General features: G+C 41.5%; 1 pseudogene; it reads left to right on the top strand.

The window, feature by feature from the left end:
* The window catches only part of LOC121822975 (small ribosomal subunit protein eS6-like), a 65,076-nt pseudogene extending 56,989 nt beyond the window's left edge, over window positions 1-8,087 (top strand).
* The last annotated feature ends 395 nt before the right edge of the window (window positions 8,088-8,482 follow it).

Genomic DNA, 8,482 nt, shown 5'->3' on the forward strand with positions numbered 1-8,482 from the left:
GGGGTGCGGGGTGTAGGAGAATGAAGTTTGCGGAAGCTCCCCAGGTGCCTCCAATTGTCCCTGTGCAGTGATGACATTATTGGAGCCTGGGATCGCAAGCAATAGAGGTGAGTGCCAGTGAATGTCAGCCTCCTAGTAAGAGGTTATGTGGCCAAGTTTGGGTATAAGAGGAACAGAGGTAGAACTGTAAGCTCAGGAAGCCAGAAGCAGGAAGGACATCAGCCGTGTCTGTTTCTCAAAAGGAGGAGAGTGGCTGGGGTACCACCATCACCGTTACCTCCGCACTGTACCTGACCTGAAGGAGCCCCCTGCCTGTGCCAGCAGAATTTTACAGAGGCCCTAATGTGGGCACTGTGATGAAATAACCCAACAAAGGCAGCTTAAGGGAGAAAGGCTTCTTCTGGTTGACAGATCAAGGGGACAGTCCATTATGGCGGGGAAGTCAAGGCACTGAAACATCTGGTCCCATTGTACGTATGATCAGAAGCAGAGAGAAATGACTGGTGTGGCACAGTTCCCCATTTCCACTTACACAGTCCAGAATCCTCTCCAGGGAATTGTGACACCCACAGCAGACGGAGCTTCCTACCTCAACTAACATAATCATGACAATGCTCCATGGGCATGCCTAGAGACCCATCTCCTAAGTGAGTCTAGATTTCTTCGTGTTTGTAAGCAACATTAACCATCACACCAACTGTGAGCTAACACATATGTGTTATTGGAGCTGCTGAGTTTCAATTAATGTGTGTGTGTGTATACACGTATATGTGGCTATTGATCTAAGATACATATTTATCAAGTATGCATTTTTAATTACTGTATATAATTGGTTTCCTGGGACTGCCATAGAAAAGTACCACAAAGTTTGAGGTTTACACAACAGAACAAGACCACAGTCTGAGGTACAGAAGGTTAGTATGTCTACATCTTCTCTAAGGGACACAATTCAGCTCATAACAAATGACTACATTTTAACTATTATTGAATGTCCATATGATTTCCTCCATTTTACCCCTTGGTCCATAGAAGTCCGAACTTTTCATAAATGGTTTGTCAAACCTGATCTAGACGTGTGACTCTGAAACTTTAAGGTACATTTGTCACTTAAGGAGCCTCACTTCCAGAGTTTCCAGAATGTATGAGTGATGTTGGTACAGTTGATCAAGACAATGGTCCAAATTGGGTCTGTAAAGATGTGATGTTCCCTGGTGATAGTGTGAATCTGCAGGGATTAGGCTGAAGACCATCCTAACACGTGTTCAGGGCTAGGGTCAGCTAGCATCTTGATTGTGGTCAGGAGGGCAACTGCCTGGATTATTCCTTGGTGCTTAGATCAATTGCCTGGGCCTCATCTGCCTTTGGGAGACCCTGGTAAACAGGGAACCTTGTTCCTATCAAGACTTGTACCAAAGAAACGTATGTTCTAGATTTTTCCAAGGCCAGAAATCTTTGTTTAAGATGTTTCTTAACTATTATTATAATTAAGTGGCTTGTCAGCACCTCATGGAAAAAAGAAGACATATTGACTGCAGATTCCCTTGGGTCCAACAACAATTTGAGACATCTGCTGAGAGGCCTCAGGCCTTGCGGGCTGCCTGGAGAGTCCCTTGACCACAGAAGGTAGCAAGCGTCCCTGTATGTCAGGCCCCCAAACCTGTGATTGCTGGCCAACTAAGACAACTTTAAGAGGGACACTGACAAACTGAATGCTTTCAGGGGATGATGAGGGACCTGAAACTATGTCCAAGGAAGAATGTTGAAGGAGGACTTACTTGGAAAACTGTGGCCTACAGGCTCAGCTGGGCTCAGACATGTTGGACTGGACGGGCTGTGGTTAAAAGCATTTCAGATCTGAGTGCCTTCAGGCAAAGCCCACATTCTCTGCAGACTGATGAACTCTTGGCTTCCTGCTACTTTGTACCAACCCAGGTCACAGAGACGTGATGTCTGGCATTTTCTGATGTGAAAACTGTGAAGCAACAGAGATAATGAAGGTCACAGAGAGCTAAGGAGAGAATACTTGCTATTTTTAAACATATAAATTCATGCATTCTTACATTAATTGGTTGTATTTCGATCACTGGAATGTTAAAATGTGAAAAACAAGACAGATGTGTGTGTGTGTGTGTGTGTGTGTGTGTGTGTGTGTGTGTGTGTGTGTGCATTTTCATTTATGTATGTATGTGTGTGTATGTATGTGTACATTGTGTGTGTGTGTGTGTGTGTGTGTGTGTGTGTGTGTGTGTGTGTGTGTGTTGTACAGCTCTTCTAGACAGAGGTGCTTTTGGTTTACTATTTCATCTTTGACTCTCTGGTTCTGACGCAGAGCTGCTAGGACCCTGTAACTTTGGAGCAAGAGGATCCCGTGATACCAGTCTGCTGAATCCCTAGGAACTGCCCGCATGATGGGAGCATCTTTTGTTCTAATAGGGCCACCATTCTTTGTGGGCTTCAAGATGGGAACTGGTCATCTGAAACGCCAAGTGTGAGCGAAAGACTTGAGACTTTGGCTCCACTCCCTCTTCCTCTAGCAGGGAAGAGGGGATGGTTTCAGAGTTGGTAGTCCATCCTGCTGTGTGATAAAGGGAAGTGTACAGGGGTCTCAGCAGTGCAGGGGGGGTCTAAGGTTTCCACGAACCCAGAAGGGCTCCTACTCCTTTTTTGTGGGTACAGAGTTCTAGTGCTTGGGAGCCTTTCTGACCTCAATCTGTGTGTCTCTTCACTTGGAAGTTCGTTTGCATTCTTTTTTGTTTGCTGGTGGGGGCGTTGAATTGGGGGTGTAGCTCAGTAGTAGAGTTCTTTTAATTATTATTTTTATTTGTATGAGTGTTTTGCCTGTGTATATCTGTGCACCATGTACCAGAAGATCCTTGGATCTTCTGCATCCGGTCCACATGAACTGGGGTAACACATGATTGTGAATTGCCGTGATTTGAAATGCCACGTGGGTGCTGGGAATTGAACCCAGGTCCTCTACAAGAGCAACAAGTGCTCTTAACCACTGAGCCATCCCTCCGGCCCCTCATTTGCGTTCTTCAGCACATCCTATGCAATAAAGCTGCAGTAAGGTGTAAGCTATCTTTTGAGGTCTACAAGCAGCTCAGAGAAATTATAGAACCTGAGAAGGAGTGATGGGCACTTCTGACTTACAGCCGAGTAAATCAGAGAGATGTGGGTAGCCAGGGTACCTGTAATGTGGCAGACATGTGCCAGGTCCTGAAGGCACAGCTATAAACAATACAGATCAGTGTGGCCACATTTAAAGATACCATTCCCTTGTCAAAAAAGATAGAGCCAGGAGGGTTGAGGCATGCCTTATATTCTAACTAGGGAGGCAGAGGTAGGTGGAGCTCTGAGTCTTAGGCCAGCCTGGGCTAGATAGTGAAACTTCCTGGAAAAAAAAAAAAGGCAAATTGTGATAAGAGAAGCAGGGGCTAAGGGACAGCTCTGTTTCAGTTACAGATGGAAGTGGCAGTCATATTGTGGTTGGAGTGGCTTATCATCCATGGCACAGGAGTCAGAGATTTGTCCCTAACCTGGTGGTGTTGAGAGGTGATGGGACCTTTGAGAAACGGAACCTACTGAGAGTCCAACAAGACTGGCTTCCACTCCCACACGCTGGTCATAATCTCACTAAAGGCTCCTGCCACTGAGGTGCCATTTGCCATGAGGAGATGTAGCCGAGGAGGAAGTCTTCCCTCAAGCTGGCCATGAATTGTGTGAGTTTTCAGCTCTCGATCTCCAAGCTAAACAAACCTCTTTTCCTGTACATCACCTTGGGTACCTCATTATAGTAATGCAAAGCAGATGCGTGAGAAAAGACCTGTTGGATGAGTGGGGAATCATACTCATTCTGGCTGTTCTTAGGGAATGGAAGGGAAATCCTGGGGCAATTGTTGAAAGGGAGATTTCAATTCAGCATAAGGAAACAAACAAACAAACACACCTTCCAATTTGAGTTCTCCAAATATGCATGCAAGAGGCCTGGCAAGGTAATAAGGCTCGTGACTGCGGAAGAGACGGAGGTAAGCCCAGAAGTCCAGTGGGTAGTGTTGTGTGGATGCTGGCATGAGAGGACTCCTTCATCTCGGGAAATGAAAAACCACTTATAGTTCTGCCTTTCATTGAAGTTCTATGAGTACCACAATGTAGAGCAAAAGAGAATATTCCTATTTGGGGCTCATATTATACATAGTTCCTAACTAGAGTTTCTTTGGATATCACAGACAAGCCAGTCAAACATAAGAAAGATATATCGCCCTCTTACACAGAGAAGAAAGCATACAAAAGACATCCATAGGACCATAATGTGGGGGGAAAAAACCTGATTAGAGAAGTGATAAAAAAAAATGTACCATTTCATTGTGTGATCTTCTGATGGAATAGGATTGGAAATGATCTGTCCACTGTTTCTATCATCCCTAAAAGTGACATGTTGACCTATGTCTAGATTGTGGAAGGTCCAGGTAGGTATTCTGAACTACTTTCAAGTCTGTTGTGTGGCTGTTGGGGTGCATCTTAGAATGAGACATCTAGGGCCATCAAAGGAGGGAGGGCATGTGGCTATAATATAGACAAGTGTCTTCTGAGGTAACAACAACCTCTGGGTTGGTTACATGGCAATGTCACACCTCCAGCCAGATGGCTTTGGTCTCCACCTGCTCTCAACACTTCCCTAGGCCACGCCCCCCACTTGAGGAGTAATTACAGCAACTTCTCAGGGAGGTTGCCTGTGTGGTAGGCACTCAGTGTTTCTCCTGTTATCCTCTTTGATGTTTCCTTACAGTCCTTTCTTCAGTTTACTTCCCAGGACATTGAGGCCCAGAGAGTCCAGGATCCAGCCCCATCACCAAGAAGCTCAAAGAGTTTGAGTCAAGGTTTGCCCACCTGCATTGCCCAGGGACCCTGACAGTGAGCAAGCTGCCCAGATAGCCAGGGTGCCAAGATAGCTCACATTGTGTTAAAATTTATTTGTTAAGGAGTCCTGTGCATGTCTGCTTTCAAAGTAAAACTTCTCTAGTTCCCTCAATTTTATGTAATTTGTTATCCCTTTGAGGTCATGCTTTTAGAATACGTTTAATATTCTGGATTGAGAATAGAATCTACAACTTCATGTGTATTTTTCATGGGCTGAAATGTGCTTGTTTACCTGAGGGGATGAACACACACACACACACACACACACACACACACACACACACACACACACACACACTTTATTGAAATATTATTTGCTAACATAGAAATGTATAGATTTAAATGTTTAGTTTAATGGCTTTGAAAAAATGTGTGGGTGCTATTGTCTTCCCAATACATTTCATGCTTCAGAAAGGTGCTTCATAGAACATCTAAGCATTTAATGTGTGATGCAAGGCAATGCTTCATCCAATGTGGTCCAGAGAAGCCGAAACGTTGGACAGCTCTGTTTTCTCCATTCCTTTATCCCTAGAGAGGAAACCTCTCTTTCAATTTCCATCACCTTGTTGTGGTTCTTGCTGAATGTCAATAGTTCATTCTCTTTTCTGGCTGGGCTGGTCAGTCAGTACCCATTCCCATTGTTGAATCTATTCTTACCACCTTTATGGGTAACTAGAAGTCAGTCTATGAATATTTCACAAATGACTTATTCTTTTGATGTATAGCTCCCTTTAAAGAGTAGCTTTGGGCTATTTTAAATAAAACTGCTATGAATTTTTATACACAGGGCCTTTTGTAGCTGAGGCATAGTTCCTAGGAATGAGTTGTCATAAAGTAGAATTCATATAAAAACTTGCAAAGGTTTTCCAAAGTGGTGGTATCTTTCTACTTTCTTATTCAGTAATATTTGACAATTCCAGTTGCTCTAACTTCTTGTCATTATTTGGTATGATAAGTTCATAATTTTAACCAGATGGCATTATCTCACTATGGCTTTAGTGTACATTTCTCCAATATCCTAAAACATTAATCATCTTTTTGTGTGTTTATTGGGAATTCCTAACACTTTTCTTGGGAAATACCTGTTCAAAACATTTCCCCCTTTGTATCTGGGTTAATTTTTTTTAATGTATTGATTTTTAGAGCTTTATGTATTCTGGAAATAAATCTCTTTTCATGACTATATCTCACAAACATTTTCCCACAGTCACAGCTTGCCTTGGTTTCACCTTCGTAATTGTGTCTTTGACTTGTAGAAGCTTTTAATCTTGACAAAGTTGAGGGTCAGTTTTTACTCTTGGTATTTTCTTCATTCTGACAAAAATTCTTCACTTTCCCAGGCATGAAAATATTCCTTTTCCCCCTTGTTAAAGCTTCAGAATTAGATCCATAACCACCCTCAAACAATTTTTGAATGCTGTAGTGTAGGGGATCAACAGTTTTCTTCCCTTCCTATATTGATGTTCATTTTCCTACAAACATTTGATGTCAACATCACTACTGTTATCAATACATTGATTCCTGCTGAAAATCAATTGGTTATATGTTTACTGATCTTTTATGGACTCTTTTTTATTGATCTATTTGCTTTTCCTCATGTTAACACACTCCTTTAGTTCAGCTTTTACAAGCCTTAAAATTTCCAAAGAAATATGCTAGGATTCTGATGAGAATATGCTTAATCTCTATATTAATTTGGGCAAAAAAGATGCCTCAACAATAATGACTCCTCCTGTCTTGACATATACCATAACTCTTTGTATATCTTTCCATTTGCTTCAGCATTTTAAATCTTTTCTCTGCACTATTTTTTATAGTTACAGAAATAGAGAGTTTGTACATAGATTAAAATTGTACCCTTAGGTATTTGACACATTTTGATGCTATTGTAGATGTTATTTAAATTTCTTCTTCTTCTTCTTCTTCTCCTCCTTCTTCTTCTCCTTCTCCTTCTCCTTCTCCTTCTCCTTCTCCTTCTCCTTCTCCTTCTCCTTCTCCTTCTCCTTCTCCTTCTCCTTCTCCTTCTCCTTCTCCTTCTTCTTCTTCTTCTTCTTCTTCTTCTTCTTCTTCTTCTTCTTCTTTCTCGTTCTCCTCCTCTCTCTCTCTCTGTTTCTCTATCTGTCTGTCTGCTTGTCTCTCTTGTCTGTCTGTTGTTGGTACAGAAGATAGAAGCACAAAGTTAATTTTTGTGCATTCCCATTGTATTTCATGACCTGTTGGTAGTTCTGTTCATTGCTTTGGTGTTCACTTTGGATTTGCTGTGCATGCAATTATACTGTTTGCAAGCAGCTTTGTTTTGTCTTAATCAGCTTTTATGCTTCTTTTTTTCTTGGCTTTTACACCATTCTTATTTTTCTGTTATAAAACCATCACTTTTGCTCTAAACATTGGTTCAAATACATCCACACATTTTGATGCATTCTGGTTTCATTGCTACTCAGAACAAAATATTTTATTAAGTTTCCTATCACTTCTTGCTCTTTTTCGTGGCACCTCCTAGGTAGTTGGCTATGCCAAGATTAAGTTGAACATCTCCTTCTCAGCCACTAGCTTTCAGAAACTCACTGAAATGGATGATAAATGCAAACTTCATGCTTTCTATGAGAAGTGCATGACCACAGGAGTAGCTGCTGATGTTCTGAGTGAAGAGGAGAAGGCTTTTGTGGTCCCAGTCAGTGGTGGAAATGACAAACAAGATTTTCCCATGAAAAGAGTCTTGACCCTTAGCAGCGTTCGCCTGCTGTTGAGTAAGGGGCATCTTGTTATAGAATAAGGAGAACTGGAGAGAGTGCAAATGTGTTCATTGGATGCACTGTGTATGCCAATCTGAGTGTTCTCAATTTGGTTATTATTTTTTAAAAAAACCTTTTCAGTCTCTCTAAAGAAAATGATATCCACCAATATGTTGCCAGACAGCCCTTAAACAAAACAAAGAAGCCCAGGGCCAAAGCACCCAAGATTCAGTTTGTGTGTCCTGCAACACAAAGACAATCCACCAAGAAAAATAAGGATGATGCTACAGAATATGCTAAATTTTTGGTCAAGAGATGAAGGGAGCCAAAGAAAAACACGATGAACAGATTGCCAAGAGACTTAGGCTGTCCTCACTGAGAGCTTCTACTTCTGAGTCCAATCAAAAACAAATCTTTAGAGCAACAGATACATGATCAGACCTTTAAAAAAAGTTTACTGGCATTTCTTCTTTAACTTAAGGTCTTTTTAGAAGTGTGAGGCTTACTACCTAAATATCAAATGAGGTGATCATTTTATTACTGACTTCTAATGGATTATATTTTGGAGAAAATACACTGGTAGTTTCAATTACACATATGTAATTCCATATATATGGGACATCATTTTCTCTTAACTCAAGTGTCCCTGGTAGTATATTTTGCACTTTGAGCGACCCCCCTTTTTTTTGCTTTCTATACTTCATATTGGCTATTTTGTATTGATCTATCCTTGCATTCTTGGTCTTTCTTTTGTTTTAGTTTACTCTTGGGCTGTTCCATATTTTTATTGTTTCAGACATCATGTTTTCTGTCCTAAAATCTCTCTCTAG

This window comes from Peromyscus maniculatus, chromosome 15 (genome assembly GCF_049852395.1).
Source record: "Peromyscus maniculatus bairdii isolate BWxNUB_F1_BW_parent chromosome 15, HU_Pman_BW_mat_3.1, whole genome shotgun sequence".
In the NCBI taxonomy this organism is placed as follows: domain Eukaryota; kingdom Metazoa; phylum Chordata; class Mammalia; order Rodentia; family Cricetidae; genus Peromyscus; species Peromyscus maniculatus.